The sequence below is a fragment of the Dermacentor variabilis genome, chromosome 1, assembly GCF_050947875.1.
Source record: "Dermacentor variabilis isolate Ectoservices chromosome 1, ASM5094787v1, whole genome shotgun sequence".
In the NCBI taxonomy this organism is placed as follows: domain Eukaryota; kingdom Metazoa; phylum Arthropoda; class Arachnida; order Ixodida; family Ixodidae; genus Dermacentor; species Dermacentor variabilis.
In genome coordinates, this window is record NC_134568.1 from 162053744 (window position 1) to 162072363 (window position 18620).

Below are 18620 nucleotides of genomic sequence, written 5' to 3' on the forward strand. Positions count from 1 at the left end.
GCCAGCAAACCGAAACGAACGGATAATTTGCTATGTCAAAGCCGAGAAGCAGTTTGTTTGGCCGAGCTATGTCTCGTACAGACATGGTTGATGCGCTATCGCCCAGCAACTGTAACTCACTCCTGTACCAGAAAGACAATGTTGTTGTCCGTATTCAGCAGCATGCTTGGAAGTGCCACAACATCGATTTTCACTTGCGATTGCTATTTTAACTTCGAAAAAAAGTCCTAAATAAACTGCCGACCCGGGACGGTGTATGGGCTGTTACTGCCGATTTCGATATCCGTTTCTTGTTCTTCAGGCAAAGAGTATGCAACGTTTCCTCAGTTCAGTCATGCCTTTTAGTCAAAACGCCTGTCTAGTCATATATCTTCGTCAGAGAAGCGCAGGCTAGTGCTGGGAGCCTTCGGCGATAGGACATACACCTGTGTTTATGACGCGTCACATCTGCGGTCATCGCTTCTTGTGCAGGCACTGTAGACATGTAAAAATTGTTTATTGAAGAACACCGATGCGAAAGCTGAAACATAGATTTATCCTTCTTAAATTTCTTGATTCCTGAGCCTAGACGCGCCGATAGCGTGAGGACGAACTCGGCGGATACGCTAGGCCTAAGCTTCGGTGGGGACCGATCTCGGCTCGGGTAGCTGGCGAAAGCTAAAATATGTGTATTTGAGCCTCAGAACTTTTTTTAGTACAAGAGGGAAAGTGAAAGCGCACAAATCACCTCATCTTTGTTATCGGTGCGATAATATCAGTCAGCGATAGGCTTCGAACTCGGGGTCCGTTCGAGCGCGTCTGAACGACTTCTGCATTTCATGTCCACTCCACAACACTGCGACAACGGCGACAACTCCCAATCATATGTTACGTGCGAACTACTAAAAAACACGGCGTCCTCTGCGTTTACGTGGTTTCGTTCAAGAATTTAGCTATGCGCCCAGTCAAAAGGGAAAATGAAAAAAAAAGCGAAAGTGATCTTCAATTTCAAATGTCCATGAATAAACAGGGCAGCTCACGCACCTTTAGTCCAAGCTGCGACACGAAGTAGGGTTTTATAACCCCAAGATATAGCGTTATTTAGGACAAGAGGCCAGTATCAAGCGATGACATTGTATAAAGCATTTAATATTCAGCAGCGCTCGTCCTTGCGTACTGGAACCAGCGCGGCACAAACACAACCAGCGCAGTTTCCAGTGCGAACCAGCGAACTGCAGCGAGAACCAGCGCCTGTGCAGCGCAAACCAGTGCGCCCCTGCGTCATGGCAGTAAAACCAGCGTCTCTTCCAGTGTGACCCAACTCTTATCCAGCGTTCTCACTGCTGTCCCAGTGAGTCGCAGCGAGTGCCAGGGTACCCAGTGCGACCCAGCGGCAAAAAGCGCGCTGGTTTCACACTGGAAGACGCTGGTTTTTGGAATAGAGCTACGCCTCAACCCCAGCAGTAAGTCCGACCACGCCGACTTAAACCACTTTAGTACGCCTCAGAGAACCATTTTCCACGTAGAAGACGCCACTTCATCCGAAATAGACCGCGCAAGCGCGAAGGCAAACTCCAGAACGCAGCGTCGAGCGTATACCTGACATACAAGAGGAAGCGCTTGCCCAAGCCAGCATGTAGACTGCCCATAGATGGCGCCACTGCGTGCGCAATATAGTAGCGCCCATGAAAAAACGGTCTATAAAGCCTCTAGTGTTTTTTTTTATTTCACAAATGCGAGCAGTTTTGATTTGGAGAGTCAAAAGTGTAATCAACATCGCGTACAGCTTCGTTAGTACTGCGTTCAGCTTTAACATCTCATCACTTCGAATCGCTCATCATCCGAAACGCTGACAATGCTTACAGCAGGATGGATGTCGATCTGCATCCAATTTAGGCAGCTTATTTCATCCGTAACTGTCCCGTAATACAAACATGGTGTCCTGCCAAGATGTGAAGATTTTTAGTACATTGTGGTCATGGACAAGCAAGAATCAGTTAAATGCCAATGATCCAATAACTTCTACCTAGAGCTGAATAAGTTGTCAAGGTGACAAGACGTTAAAACGTTCAGCTGAGTTAGCTGTCAACGGTGGGTCTAGCTCCTCTACATATTAAAACTCAAAGCACATGACGTGCGCCACAATGAGGTGTCGCTGGAGCAGGGTAATGAGCACCACTGCAGGTCCCGAAGTATTGCAAGATCGTGTGCTAGATCTGTTGTACCATGAACGTCGAGGGGGCCTGCCAAATGAAAAATGCTGGACATAGTTTTTACTGCATCCTTTCATTGGTGTGGCTATAAGGGCCGAGTACGGGGAGACTCCGGGGCCCGAGCCCCCTCTAAGGTTATCCGGAGGGGGAGGACTCGGGCTGTGAAATTGAACTGTCGCCTACTATGAGGTCTTGGTAAATACCCATATAAGGGTCACAGCAGCGAACAATTCTTCACACACACACACACACACACACACACGCACACGCACACACACACGCACACGCACACGCACACGCACGCACGCACGCACGCACGCACGCACACACACACACACGGGCCTCGTTCTCCTTGCAGAGCAGTTTATTGTTAGGACATGCTAAATGTACCAAGCAGTGCAACCGCTATCAAGCCAGTACCTGCTGGATGTTGGGCACGCGTGATTGTAGACTGCCTAAATGGACACTAAAGGTAAACATTAAGTCAAGCTAAAGTGACAGATTAATGCTCGAGAACCTCTAAGGCATCAATATTACAGAACAGAGCTTTAGTAACCGAGAAATTGAGGTAAATACAAGAAGATTTGTGGCTTCACCCCGACATTCAATTATTAGCCCGATGACGTAGCGACTCCTCACTACAATAATAATAATAATAATAATAATAATAATAATAATAATAATAATAATAATAATAATAATAATAATAATAATAATAATAATAATAATAATAATAATAATAATAATAATAATAATAATAACTTTATTTGTGTCACACTAGGGTACGCGACAGTGGAGGCCAGCAGTAAAAGCTGTCAGAAATGAGAGCTTGACAAAGCCGCAAGCCCCCATGCACTTGACAGCAGTATAGCAGCATTGCTTATATCGGAGAGAGAGAAAGAGAGAGAGAGAAATAATCTTTATTGCTAGACCAGGCTTCTTGAGCCCACAGGTGGGTGGCCTCCTCAGTCCAGGTAGACATGGCTCGCTGCCGCCGCCCGAGCCCTGTTCACCAACCATAGCTGGTTGTCAGTGTCTTGCGTCACCAGCAGAGCTTCCCACTGGTCTTCCGATTCTTCCTCTATATCCGCTTCTTCCTGCATGTTATCGCCTGGTGGTGATGATGACTGTGGTACTTCGTGGTTATTTCTGCACTCCAGCACCATATGGCGCAAGGTGTTGGGCGTGTCTGGCGGGCAGAACTTGCAGTCTCGCCCGTAGGTGCCCGGATACATGGCGTGCAGCAGTGTTCCATGCGGGTAGGTTCCCGCCTGGAACCTTCTCCAGGTTAGCGCTTGCTCCCTACTCATCGTCTTATGCGCGGGCGGGTAGCGACGCCTCTGCTTCCTGTAGTGCGCCAGGATATCCGAGTATTTCTCGGGTATTCCTTCATCCTCCACGTCGCAGTCGTTTGTCCGTGTTCTCTGCGTGTCGGAGATGCCTCGGCGTGCATGATCTCGAGCCGCGGCGTGTGGCGCCTGGTTCCCCGCGAGAGGCTCGTGTCCCGGCGTCCACAGGATTTGTGCTGTTTCTATCTCGGTGTTGGTCAAGACCTGAAGTGCTGCCTTTCCGATCCTTGCGTTCACATACCTCCTGCATGCTTCTTGCGAGTCCGTCACCACGGTAACCACGGTCTTCTTGCCCATTGCGATGGCCAGGGCTATGCCCAGCTCCTCCGTTGTGCTGGCATCCTTGGCACGTATGGATGTGGCCGTAAGTTGTTCGCCCTTCTCGTCGACCACGCTGATTGCAAATCGGTCATTTGTTCTGTACGCAGCTGCGTCCGTGTATCTTACATTTTCTTCTTTGCTGTTGGTGCGTTCCAGTATGTGCTTGAGCGCCTGTATTCTCGCCTGTCTCCTTTCCTTGTCGTACTCGGGATGCATGTATCTGGGAATGGCACTTATGGTGCTTATATCAGAAGAAAAAAAAAGCAGACACAATACACACTACAGTACACAATACACCCTGATAAGTTAATTCCATTTTCGGAAATAGAAACAAAAATTATCGTGATATAAGGCAGAAAGTAATGACAGAACAAATAGATTGAACCAGTTAAAAGAAAGAAAAAAATTCATACGAAGGTATAGTTTACTAAAGTAAGAAAAAAAGACCATTCACTACAATTCAAATTACAATTCAATATGTGTGCAATGAGGGGAGTAGTTTGGTGTACATGGGTATCTAATTGTTTAACTGTAACTGTAATGTAATTGTCTAACTGGTACTAGCCACTTATAATAGAACGATAATTTCATTGCATTATAAGATGAAAGAAAATGCTATTTGTCTACTTTTATTCAATTCTTAAAGAAAATAACCTTTTGACGTTACCCTTCACAACGACGCGGGCCGTCGAAAGGTTTCGCTTTCGCTTGATTCTGCCTCGCCCACGCTTTCACGTTTCAGGAGTTTGGTTCGGTAGTGCTACGCTGGCTTTGCTGATTCATGAAACTCACACAAACTGCAAGTAGCCTAGAAGAGGCTCATCGAAAAGAGCGTTGAAGATCGTGTTTATGATTGGGCGAGCGCCTTCCCTTACTCTTTCGCACTGCCGGCTCTGCCTTCGCTCGCTTTCTGGCCACGCGTTTGTGTTTTGCTTGAAAAACCATAGCGCCCGCTATCTGACGCTGTTTTGCTCACCGACGCCAGTAAATGGTGGCGATGGCATATACAACGCCATGACTATCAACTCGGCGGTAGGCGATTTGAACTGCGCTAAAGTATGCCGGCTGTTGCGACGCCGGTTACTCGAACCTCGACCGGCGTTACTACTGGGTAACGTGGTGTTGTCGGCAGGCTGCAGGCGTCCGGTAGACCATGGCCACCAGGCAGGGGCGCGACGATTTCTAGTGCGAAACTTGCACTGTTTATTCTATCGTTGATGAAGGATATATACGAAGAGAAGAATAATCAAAGTACATTGCAGCGCCGCTTAAATAAGCTCGCTAAAATCGTAGGCGGGATTTTGCTCACGTCAGCGTCACGTGACATGTAGTGTGTCCGCTCGGTGATGGGGCGTGCTCCCTCTCTCTTCGGCGACGTTGCACGTGCTTGCCTCCACTGGCAGCAACCAGTGGGTCCTGTTTGGTTCTCGGAAAGGAGTCCCCCCTTGAACGCACAGTTCGCGGAATGCGGCCAACCCTCCTGTCACGCACACACACAAAGGGGCCGTAATGGCTGCGGGGCGCCCACCAGACCGGCAGCCTCTTGAGACACCCATAGCAAATTAAGGATCCATTCTTCTTTTCGATTAGGCATGGTCTTTCGATCATCCTTTCTGCATGGGGCATTACACGCCAATTGTAACAGGGCCCTTGAGACGCGATTTTGCCATGAAGTATGTTTTTTTCTTGGCCCGAAGCAAGCGCTTCGAGGTTTCTGGAATGGTATTTTAACACTTTACGTTGACTTAATATTTGCATTTAGTGTCCCCTTAAGAGACAGTTGGCTCCCCAATTGGCATTTGGGAGCCTTGACAGTTAAGTTGGCCTCTCGTAGACGACAAAACACGGTTCGCAAGTGTTGCATACGGACCGTCCATGATGAAGAAAGGATTGCTATGTCATCGAGATACGGAGGTGCAAATTCCTTCATTCCCCGTAGTGCCTGGTACACAAGGCTAGAGAAACAATACGGAGCATTCTTCAATCCAAAGCTCAGGAATTTCGGCCGAAAGGTTCCCAACGGGGAAATAAATGCCGCAAGCCTGCTTGCCCTCTCGCTCAACGGAACCTGCCAGCACCCTCTGACTAAATGGAACGTAGAGATGAAATTAGCACTGCTCACTTTCTCAAGTCTTTCCTTGATATGTGGTATTGGGTAGGTCGATCTGGTCCTTCGTGATTAAGTTGAGCCTGCGGTAGTCGATACACGGTCGCGGCTCCTTTCCAGGGACCTCAACTAAGATAAGAGGCGAGGTATAATCACTCTCTCCGGATTCGATTACACCTAGCTCTGGCATCTTGTTTATTTCAGAGGCCATGACTGGATGTTGACGAGGTGAAACGCGATAAGCTTTCGAACGAACTGGGTCCGATGAGGTTAACTCTATATCGTGAACGATCGCAGTGGTCCTGCCAGGTGTGTCTGAAAATATGTCTTTAAATTCAAACACCAGCTCCCTCAGTTCGGCCCTTTGATTGGGATTCAACTACACCTGCTTTACTAGCTTGTCAATGGTCTCGTGAATGTATTTTGCCCCCGTTGGTGATGTTAACTCCGGAAAGTCGACAGGCATCTCCTCAGGTTCGTTAAGAGACATGTTCACAATGGCCTCCCTCTGCCGGTAGGGTTCAAGTAGGTTGCTGTGGTACACCTGTGGTGTACTTCGCTCTCCCGGTACCGTAATTACGTAGTTTGTTTCAGATAATTTCTGAATTATGTCAACCTATCCTTCCCATTGAAGCTGCAGTTTGTTTTTCAATTAGGGTTTCAGGATCATTACCTTTTCCCCAACTTTAAAGCATATCCTTCGAGCTGTCCTGTCATTGTAATGCTTAGCATTGCTTTGTGCCTTACGTATTTCCTGCCCTGCTAATTCTTGAGAAGTGTGCAGTCGGTCTAACAGCTCTAGCATGTATGCCACAACCGAAGGATCGCCTGCCCGGCCTTCCCAGGCTTCTCGAACAATGCAATGAGGGGACTGAAGGCAGCGACCATAAACGAGCTATGAAGGTGAAAACCCTGTTGACTGGTGCGGTGCGGTTTGAAGCGAACATTGCGGCAGGCAAGCAAACTTCCCAATCGGCTTTGTACTCATAACGAAGGGCTCGCAAAAGCCGTTTCATGACTGAGTGGACTTTCTCTACCGAGTTTGCCTGCGAGTGGTACACTCAGCTATGAATGATTTTAATACCGCACGTCTCCAGAAACGTCGAGGTGAGTGCGCTCGTAAAACCGGATCCTTGATCTGACTGGATTTCTGCGGGAAACCCTACTCGTGCGAACATAGACAAAAGGCGCGTTGACGACCTTCACCGAGCTTAGTTCTTTGAGGGGCACTGCCTCGGGGAATTTCATTGCGGCGCATAGTACAGTGAGAATATGCCGACTTCCATACTGCGTTGCAGGAAGTGGTTCCCCTGTGTCTATTATGAGCGTGGGAAACGGCTCCGTCATAATGGGAACAAGATTCACTGGCGCTTTAGCCTCACCTCCGGGCTTGCCTATGCATTGACGTGTGTCGCACCTTCTTACGAATGTTTCTACTCGAAAGTAGCCGGGCCAGTAAAATTCCTGCAGTAAGCGGTCCTTTGTTTTACGAATGCCCAGATGCCCCGTCCAAAAGCCCCCGTGGACCAGGTGCAGGAGCTGCTCACGATACGGATGCCACCACGAGTTGGTCGAATTGCACTCCCTTTCGACTGGTGTACTTTCTATAGAAGACGCTGCCCTCTTGAGGAACTTTGCGTTCTCTTTGGCCACACCTTCTTTCACGTCTGGCCTTAGGTTACACAGGGTGGAATCTTTTTCCTGTTCAGCAATCAATGTCGCAGGGCTTACATTCACTAACTTTTTTCTGCATTATGCCTCTGAAGACATTTCAGGCTCCGGCGCTTGCCTGACCTTTTCATTAGCTAGTGCACTTTCCGCTTTATCCCCTACGGGGCTGTCCTGTTTGGTGCTGGTTGACGAATCCTCCATCAAACCTGTTTCCTCCACCACTGGACATTCGTACACTGCCTTGGCCGCGAGCTCCCTTGCCTTGGAACGAGTTAAGGCTTGCACCATCCCTTCACTAAACCACATTCCCCTGCGTCGCAGCAAATCCTCAGATTTGTTAGAAAACAAATATAGATACTGTGGCGGCAGGTGTGCCGAGACGGCGGCTTCAGTGTCCAGTACTCCAAAGGGACCTTCGATACAAATATTTACCACAGGGAGACAAATACTGGAGGCCTCTACGGCTTGCCTTATCAAAGCACATTCTCCAGTGAACTGGCCCTCCTCTTTGTATGACGGATGCACCACGTCCATTGCGACTGTCGAGTCGCGAAGCCCCCGACACGGTTTGCCGTTTACCATAAGGTCTCGAATGTACGATTCTAGCAATTTGACATTTTACTCGTTACTAGTTAGTGACATCAACACTAGTTTGATATTTTTTTGCATCCCATGGAGATATGCCCCGTTTGCTGGTAGCTGTAGCAAACTATTGGTTTTTTGCCTCGAAAGCTTTTTTGTTTTTCCTTTCTGCGCTTTATTCGGGTGACTCCACCCTTTCTTTGCTGTTCTCGTCACAATTTTTCACCGAATCTGACCTTTCCTTTCATTTATACTGACTCGACTTTGACCATCGCTCTGGCTTATTGGGTCTGTATTTATTCATCTCCATCTTAGGAGCTTCTTTGCCTTCGAACGCACAGCAAGTTACGTACTCCTCAGCGAGATCGGTCGCTCTCGTGATAGTTTCCACGTCTGGCCTATCCTGAACCAAATACTTGATGTTTTCTGGCAGCCGGCGGAAGTACGGTTTTAATGCAACGCACTGAATTCTCTTGTCGGCGTCGCCGAGTGAGCCATCCTTTCAGGTTTACCTCCAAGTTGTATGCGAAATCTGAGTATGACTTACTTTTGGTTTTCTCAACCTCCCAGAATTTTCGCCTGACTGCTTCTGCTGATAATTCATACTTTTTAAGCAGGCTCGCTTTTACTTTATCGAAGTCCTCTGCCTCTTTCCCCATGCGGGCAATGATATCAGGTATCTCACGTGGCAGCAACGTAAGCAAGCGTTGCGGCCACGTGTTTCTCACGAATTTAGCCTTCTCACACGCGGGCTCAAACTGCACCAGAAAAAGACCTATGTCCTCTCCTCAAGACCATTATTAAAGTTCTTTGTCTGTCTGTCTGTCCTCTCCTACTGCGTAGTATGCCATCAAGTCTGTCATTCTGCCCTCGCTTTCTCGTGCCTCTGTGCTAGGTCTCTCAGTATTTGAGCCTTCAGAAACTCAATATCTAGGCGCCTCATTTCGAGTGCGTCGCGTGCGACCCGGTTGCGCTCTTCCTTCTCCTCACGTGCTGCCCGCTCGCGCTCTTTTTCTTCTAGGCACTTACGTTCTTCTTCCTTATCCGCAATGCTCTCTAGACGTTCCTTCAGTTCATCGTCGTCTGCCCCGGTCGCTTCGATCGCCTCAATGATCTCCCGTTTTCTCTTTGATTCGGCAATTTTGAGGCCCAAATCACTGACCAAGCTCAACAATTCCGGCTTCTTTAGTGCTTCCAGTTCATGGCTGCCCTTAGTGCTGTTAACTCTTCACTCTGTAACAAGCTCGGCGTACTCGAAATTTACGTGAATGGTTGAAGAAATATCACTGCTCTGTACTTCCCCCCCCCCAAAAGTACGTAAAGTCAAGTGATATCTTAGTGAAGAAAAGCCGTGCACTCACCATATGCACTCATGAATCCCGACACCTTCCTTCCGAAGCTGTCATCAGACAAAATGGAGACGATCTCTTAGATGTCATCCAAAGTTGGGGCCCTTGGGGTAGCGTATCCCATCGCTGCCAACCAGTTGTTGCGACACCGGTTACTCGAACCTCGACCGGCGTTACTACTGGGTAGCGTGGTGTTGTCAGGAGGCTGCTGGCGTCCGGTAGGCCACGGCGATGTGGCAGGGACGAGAGGATTTCTAGTGCGAAACTTGCAAGTGTTTATTCCATGGTGGATGAATGATATATGAGAAGAGAAGAATAATAAAAATAGATTGCGGGGCCGCTTAGGTAGGCCCGCTAAAATCGTAGGCGGGATTCTGCCCCCGTCAACGTCACGCGACATGTACTAAGTCAGGTTGGTGATGGGCGGCTGCTCCCTCTCTCCTCGGCGACGTTGCACGTGCTTGCCTCCGCTGGTGGCAACCCGTGGGTCCTGTTTCGTTCGCGGAAAGGAGTTTCCCTTCAGTCACACAGTTTGTGGAAGGCGGCCCTCCATCCTGTCAGGCACACACACAAAGGGGCCCGCAATCACTGCGGGGCGTCCGCCAGACCGGCAACCTCTCGAGACACCCATAGCAAATCAGGAATACATCCTCCGTTTTGATTAGGCATGGTCTTTCGCTCATCCTTTCTGCATGGGGCATTACACGCCAATCGTAACAGGGCCCTTGAGACGCGATTTTGCCATGAAGTATGTTTTTTTCTTGGCACGAAGCAAGCACTTGGAGGTTTCCGGAATGGTATTTTAACGCTCTACGTTGACTTAATATTTGCATTTAGTGTCCCCTTAAGAGACAGCAAATGAACTTCTTGTACGTATTGAAACATCTTCAAAGTGGAAGGAGCTTTAGCCAGCTTCCTCCACTTCTACTACAAAACAATTATAACCCTTCGAGGTCCTTTTTCGGATTACGACTTCCCTGACACAATGGGAAGCGATAATACACCATAAGGATTTAATGCTAAAGAGTTTGCAAAATTCATGGTCAGAAAGAACATGAAACACATCCACCTCCCCCACGCCATGTAGTTTCGAACAGCTCTGCCAAACTAACCGTGCTGACTGTAAAGCTAGATTGGATAAAAATTTATCTTTTTCAGGAAGTGTAGCATTAAGTAATCAGTGTTTGCTACAAAAATGTATTCACACATTCCTGTCGATATACCGTAAGACGCGAAGCAACATTACAGGACAAGCACTGGCTAGGATTTTTGTCAAGTGCTTGTGACGCACGAATGTGGCATTGTTGAAACAAATTCAACGAGTGTAGTGGAAGACAAGTTGCTCAAATTGAAGCTGCTGCAATACTTGTGGCGCGGTAGTGAGTGTTCTTTACTTGCGTAACCGTAATTCTGTGAGAACAGCGTACGGTGAGTGTGCAGGAGACGCGGAAGAAGGCATTCAGCGGCAGGTATTGAGGCGGCGAAATTAGTTGAGAAAGAGCATGACTGACATTCTTTAACGTACGCGAAACGCATGCGGCTGTGTAAAGTTAAACAGATAGCAGGCCGAGAACGTATGTCGATCCCCGAAATTACTTTTCAGCACAGCAGCGACATAAAAGTAGAGAGAATATTAATGTTCGCAACAAGCGCTAACAGTATGTGCCATCCTGCGGTGATCTCTGCGGCTGATTTAGCGCATCACGTTCAGAAGTCTCAATAGTCGGTACTATAGTGGTCATCGTGGCCTGTCTGGCGCTATATACCCTGAGTGGCACCGACACCATGGACAGTAGAACGGCCGCCTTCGCACAATTATTACTGCTGCGAAGTTATCTTACTGCACAGGTATCGCCGACCATGTGACGTCATATCTAGCTATAACCGTAAGCGACTAATAAATAAATTGGACGGTTGGCTTCAACAACTCCTTCTGACATATGAAACTTTGGGGTGTAATGCCACAGCAAATTATGTGACAGTTACAAAGATTGCTTAGCTTTGTTTTAATTACCTCACAGATATGCCAACTTAAGCTGCGAGCAAATTCCTATGCAACACGAGACACCTGTGAAACAAGAAAATGTCTCACCATTCGCAACCTTCATACTGTCTTGCGCGCACAAGTGGATATTCTACAAAACAAATTAGAAAATGCTACAACCTTGTATAAACTTTCCTTTTGAGATTTAGAAAATTCAAGTTATGGTACGTTTTGCAATGTTTTCCATCCCGACTTCAAAGCAGAGTAAAGTGATTTGACGTTAATTTTATTGCAAACTGACTTTTTCGCTTCCAGAAGTCGCAGCACCGGTTTCCTTCAGCCTTTGCGCTTGCTTACCCATTAAAGAATGTGCCTCCCTCTTCTTGCGTTTCCTCGGTCCTCGACGCGGTCATTAACCATCTGCCGCCACCTTTCAGAGCAGGCTGGCGGTTGATTTGTGTCGTCCCTATTTACGGTGCTTGTCAAACGAAAAGCGAGAGTGAGGGCGTAGAGGTTCTGGAGAACGCTTAGCTGCTGCAGCTGGGCCAGTAAGTTGGCCTGTGTTGTACAGTGTTTCGTTTTTGCCCCTTTATTTATAGTGTATTGTCTAGCTTTCTAAAAGCAAATTATTGGAAGAACGTTAGTATAACAAGTTAGAACATAAGGGGCTGCATGAATAATAATGTAAAGATATTTCCCTAGGAGAAGAAATCCCGAGTTAAGAGCTATATAGAGGCGCTATATGCACTGCAAGATGAACCAGTAGAACGATTAGGGTGTCGCACGACCCGATGGATACAAAAGAACAGATGACCTCGTTTAACGGCAAGTCGCGTGAGGGCGGCTGCTTGGTGGTGGTGGTGATAACTTTATTGTACACAGGGGAGTTGCGGACACGCAGGTCCTTGGGCCCTCGCACGGCCCCACTGCACTCAAACGTTCATGCCCCGGAGGCTCATGACGCTGGCAGCCCGGCCTGTGGCGATGGCTTGCTTGGCCGGGTCCTCGGAGCGCAGTAGGGTCTCCCAAGCCTCCCAAGTAGTAAGGAGCTCCAGGCCCCACGGGGGAGGATCCGCCGGGCAAAGGAAAAGGATGTGATGGAGAGTGGCTTTGGGGTGGTGGCAGAGGGTACAGGAGGGGTCGGTGTGGACGTGGTGATAGCGCGAGCGTATATAAGGGGAGGGTAAGGTGCGTGTTCGGAGCCGCCTCCAAAGTGTCTGGTGATAATTGTCGAGGGAGGGATGGGGTGGGGGGTAGAGCCGACGCTCGGCTTTGCAGGCTTGCGTCAGTTCACTGAATGAATGCATGCGCTCCCGTCAGAACCCCGGATCGGAGGCCGCCGGTGCCCGGTTGAGAGAACCTCGGGCTAAAGCGTTGGCAGCCTCGTTTCCAGGATTCCCAGAGTGGGCAGGCACCCATATGAGCTCCATGTGGCGGGGCGGGTGTGCAGCGAGGGAGTTAAGTATGTGAAATGCAGGGACGTGAACTCTCCCGCGAGCAAAATTTAGTATCGCAATTTTAGAGTCCGATAATATATACCGGGCCTCCGTGCGCGTAATAGCTAGGGCAATGGCAGCCTCTTCAGCCTCCTCCGAAGTGGCAGTTGGGGATATGTGAGGGGTGGTAATCGGTTGTAGGGAGGGGTTCGTGATGGCAACAACCGCGTCCTCACCTGTGCATGCGGCATCCACCCACACAGCATCCGGTTCCCTGCCATAGTGTTTGTGGAGCGCCCATGCGCGAGCTCTGCGGCGGGGTTCGTGGTAGGTGGGGTGCAAGTTTTTAGGGAGAGGTTTAATAAGAAGTTCGCGGTGAATGTGGTGGGGGACCTGGAGCTGTGTGGGATCCGTGGCTGGTATCCTGATACCGAGGGTGTGTAGGATGTGTCTGCCGGTGGTGATTCTCGCGAGACGTATGTATTGTGTCTGTCGGTGGGCCTCAATAAGCTCACTTATCGTGTTATGTAGGCCTAGCTGGAGGAGTTTTTCGGTGTAAGTATTTAGGGGTAGGTGTAGTGCTGTCTTAAATGCTGTTCGGATCATGGCATCCAGGGTGGAGATTTTTCTGCCCTGGAGTTTAAAGTAGGGGAGCGTGAAGAGAAAGCGGCTGAGGACGAAGGCATGAATGAGACGCCCGGCGGATTAGGTAGGATATCGACACCGCCGTCCGCTTGAGTTCGTCGATGGTCAGAGTTTTTCCCGTTATTTTGGAAGCCCAGTACCCAGAGAGTGTGTACCTCAGGGATGTACCGGTTTTCTAGTGTCACGGTTATAGGGGTGGTGGGGAAGTTTCGGGTTGTGGGGCGGAGTATGAGAAGCTCCGACTTCTCCGGAGAGCATGAGAGTCCGATACTCCGCGCATGTGTTTGTGTGAGGGTAGCTGACGACTGCAGAGTATTCTCTATGTTTCCATCACTGCCATGGGTGGTTGATAGAGTGATATCATCAGCATAGAGTGGTGTGCCGAAGGTGAGGGATGGTTTGTAGTTTGCGGGCAAGGGGAATGAGGTTGACATTGAAGAGAAAAAGCGGAGAGGACAGATCCCTGGCGGGTGCCAATACCACTAAGGGTGTAGGGGCGGGATGTGTGGGGACCGAAATGAATTTCGGCTGTGCGGTTAGTAAGGAATGCTTGAATATAGGTGCACATACGTTCACCTATGATCGAGGGGGAGAGCGCCGCCATTATCGCTCGATGGTCTAGGCGATCAAAGGCCTTGGAAAGATCCAAGGCGAGGACGGCTTTTGTGTGGCTTGGTATGAGGGGGTCGAAAATATCATGTGTGAGCAGGAGCATGGCGTCCTGTGCCGACAGGTGGGGATGGAAGCCCACCATGCTGTGCGGGTAGAGGTCTTGCTCCGCCATGTGTTGGGTGAGTGCGACATGCTCCAAAAGCTTGCCCAGGCATGAGGTTAGGGAGATCGGGCGAAGATTTGCAGGTTTAAGGGGTTTGTGGGGCTTGGATATGAATAAGATTTTGGCGTGACGCCAGGATTGCGGGACGGTGCCCTCCTGCCATTATGTGTTGAAGTACCCCGTGAGCTGGGCAATCGACTGATCGTCCAAATTGCGGAGCATGCTATTGGAGACAGGGTCAACTCCTGGAGTGGAGTTAGAGCGGAAAGTCAGGAGGGCCCCTCTGACTTCTGCTTCCGTAATTTCCTCCGCGTCGAGATTGGCATTCGGGGTGCCTGAATAGGGGTCAGCGGGTTTGAGGTACCGGGAGTTGTATGTGTGTTCCTAAGTATGTCGATGAGTGCATCGGGAGAAAGGTCGGTCTTGTGTATAAGGCGTGTGACGTGTTGTTGTGTGGGGTAAATTAAGTGAAGGAGGAGTTGCCATTTGCCCTTGGAGGACAGATTTCCAGCCATACTATCACAAATCTGTCCCCAGTTGGATCGGCAGAACTCCTCAGAGTGCTCAGTAATTTTTGTTTGCAGTGCGACTAGTCGCTCTTTAAGGGTCCGGTTGAGCATTTGCCCTTTCCAGCGCTCTAGGATGCTACGGTGGGCATCCCAAAGGTGCGCCAGGTGAGTGTCGAGAGTGGGCGTATCGGGTGTGGTGTCAAGGGTTCGAGTGTGTGCGGTGACATCGGTCATGAGTGATGCCACCCACTGGTCGATGTCTGTAATGGGAGCGTCAGGAAGGGCCGCCCGTGGGGCGCGGACTGCATACCAGTTGGTGAGTTTGTGTGTTAGGTGAAGGATCGTTCTTTGTTTGTAGGGTACTGTAACGCAGAGGATGTATTGATCGCTCCCTAATGTGTGATGTGTTGTGTTCCACGTAATACCCGCAAGGTTGCGGCTCAGTGTCAAGTCCGGGCTGGTATCCGCGCTGACACTGTTGCCAATTCTCGTGGGGGTGTTAAAGTTGTGTATTGTGAGGCGGAGCTCTTGTACAAGGACCAGAGTCGTCGTCCTCGTCCCGTGGTGGTGCGGTAGCCCCAGTCAGTATGCTGAGTGTTGAAGTCCCCTCCGATTATCAATGGATGCTTGCCTGCAATACGATGGAGATCTCGCAGCCATCGGATGAAGCCATCGGATGAGACGGTGGGTGGTATATGTTTGCAATAAAAATAGATTGTGTGGAGTGTGTATGTTGTATGATTTCTGTGATCACGCAGGGCGTCTCGGAGGTGATCTGATGTGTTTGGTGTGTAAAGGAGCGATATATGAGTGTGGAAGCCCTCGGTGTATTCGCTGCGTCCGAGTGAGCGGATGTGTAGCTGGGAAGTGTGGCAGGGGCATGTGTTTCCTGAAGGAGGAGGATGTGGGGCGTGGGAAGTGTGGGGAGGAGGAGTTGGAGGGTGCGCTTGCCCTGGAAGCGGCGGCAGTTCCATTGCATAATTGATAAGCAATTAGGTGGTAGCCCCGCCATACTGTAGCTTGGGTGGCGTGAGTATAGGTGGGTTGGGTAGGGAGTTCTGTGGGGTAGGTGGGCGGGATTGATAGGGGCGATTGGGGAGCTGCAGCGAGGGAAGGGTCTGCTCGATTTTTTGGAGGCGGGTGTCGTACCGTGCAAGGCTCATCTCAAGGGTGTGCACCATGCACTTAAATGGCGCTTCAATTTGTTGTTCGAAGCGTTGAGACAGGTGGTCATATGCTGATTGAATTTTGCCTCTAGACACGCGTCCATTTCGGCGAGTTTAGCGTCCATGCGGGCCTCTAGAGATTGAAGGTCAGTCTGGGTGACGTGTGGGTGCTCTGTTGTGCGTTTTTTCTTGGGTGGGGGTGAGGTGGGGGCTTGGGAGTCGGATTGTTTCATGTTTTCAGTGGGTGTTTGAGGTAGCGGCGGGGGTTGGGTGGGAGGGGCGATTGGCGGAAGCGGTAGGAGGGTAAAGGTGGGAGTCTTGATGAGGGAGGTAAGACGACTCACCTCCTCTCGCAGGGCCTGGAGCTTCCGGTCACGGGGGTCCACCTGTGTGGGCGGGGGGATAAGGGCTTGCTTGGAGCGTTCAGTCTTTTGCCTGCCACTCTGTCCGCCCAGGAAAGCTGTGGAGACTGTTGGTCCTGGCAGCGACGAGACGATGAGAGAGAGGTGCTGGAGCGACGGACGCTGGAGCGGTCCGCGTCTCGTTCCGGTGTGCGGGAGATGTGCTGTTGTCGTGACGCGGGCGGTGAGCCGCGTCCCCTCGCTTTGCAGCCTTTAGTACAGGTCATGTGGGCGCCTCCACAGAATATTCAGGCTGGGGTGCATGTCGGGGTGTCCTCTCCGGGTTGCGGGATACCGCATCTTGAACAGTTGTGCGTACGCTGAAGGGTACACACATCCGCGCGATGCCCTGGTTTCCTACAGTTTGTGCAAGCGTCCAGGTGTCCTCTGTATAAACTGCAGCTGTGGAGTCCGCCTCCGTAGAAGATGGTTCGGGGCACCAAACCCGTCCGGAAGGTGATAAGGATTGAACGGGTCCGTCCCATGCGGCGTGCATCAATCATGGGACGCTAGGGTTGCCCGTGATGATGTCGTCTAGAATCTGTGCTGGGGTTTCTTCCCAGTAGGCGTTAGTGATTGCTCCTCTTACTGCACCATCCGGGGGGGGGGGGGCGATGTAGGCGGTGACGGCGTAGACTTGGGTTCGAATGGAGAGTTGTTGGATGGCGACCAGGCGTAGCGCGTCGGCTTTATGCGGGGTACTCATCGTGCAGGTATTGTTGAGGGGGTGGATAATCAAGCTGGCGGCGTCTGGTGCTTGGAGGTCCTTGGCTGCAGTTAGCAGGGCCAGGCGAAGCTGGCGCGGTTTAACGACGGTTAGGGTAAGTCGCCCGGTTGAACGAAACACTATCTCGTAGGCATCCTCAGGCAAACGCGGCTGGCGCTGTGACCTTTGCGCCGCGACGACGCATCTACTACAACGCTGAACGCCTGCCTGCATTTTTGCCGCAGATTCCCCTGTCCCAGAAGCTGCAAGTTGTGCCCCCCACCAGTTCGTTCTGCAAGCGTGTCCGGAGCGTGGCGTGACGTGACGTGGCGGACCAGCGATTTTCCTGATAAAGCACGACTATTAGCTGAGCCAATCAACTGCGGCAACGGCGGCGACGTCACAGCGCCAAAGCTACATAAACGAGTGCTTCGCGGGAGTTCGATTCACTTGGCAGCAGCGACGACGGATCTACTACAACGCTGAACGCCTGTCTGCATTTTTGCCGCAGGTTGGTGCTTTAAGATACTATTGTACTAATACTATTGCATAGAATTTACCGTTGCTGCTGCCGGGTTTCTTTGCTTTGTTTTCTTTGCTTTGTGGAGTGCATATTTTGTGTTGATAAGGTATGGCTAAGGAAATAGCTAAACTAAAAGAGGAAATGAAAGCTGAACTCACTCAACTGAAACAGGAATTTAGGGATCAATTAAAGCAGTATCGTGAGGCATTGGAAAGGGACATGGGCAATGAGATTCGAGAAATGAAAATAGAGCACAAAAATTGAATTCAGAGCATTGCATTTGGTCACGCCTCAGTTGAAGAACTAAATACAAGACTGAATGCTGAAGAAACTGCAAGACGAAAACTAGAAAATGAAAATATAGTGCTTCAAGAAAGATGCAACGCCCTCGAACGCAGGGCCCTCGAACTTGAAAAACGCTTTGTGCACTCGGAGCAGTACTCGAGAAACAAAAATCTCGAAATACAAGGCGTCGTAAAAAAAGATAATGAGAATGTGCTGGACACCGTTCAGATGATCGGGAAAGTTATCAAAGAAGAAATTGTCGAGACTGACATTGAAATATGTCACCGTGTACCCACTCGAGACCCAGAAAAATCGAATATCATTGTGCAGTTTAAATCCACGACCAAGCGCGATGCTGTGCTTAACAAGGCAAAGAAGGCACGTCTTTCTAACAAGGATATTGGAAATGATAACACTCACAAAATTTATGTGAACGAGCACCTATGCCCTACACTAAAGCAACTACTTGGAATCGCTATCGGTAGAAAACGTGACCATGGATGGAAGTCCGTCTGGTCGTATAACGGCAGGATACTCGCGAGGCAGTCTGACGACACACCCATTGTAAGAATACAGCATCACAAAGACCTTTCGAAGATATGCTAAGTGTTGTGCTAAA

The 18620-nt window shown here is 49.8% G+C and overlaps 1 protein-coding gene across 1 annotated transcript in view; it reads left to right on the forward strand.

Moving 5' to 3' along the window:
- LOC142587679 (synaptogenesis protein syg-2-like) overlaps positions 1-18620 on the forward strand; it is a 1186854-nt gene that overhangs the window by 74197 nt on the left and 1094037 nt on the right. The window contains exon 3 of the mRNA XM_075698849.1: positions 17439-17704. The gene's annotated coding sequence lies outside the window, so the exon portion shown is untranslated. The remainder of the gene's footprint in view (positions 1-17438; positions 17705-18620) is intronic.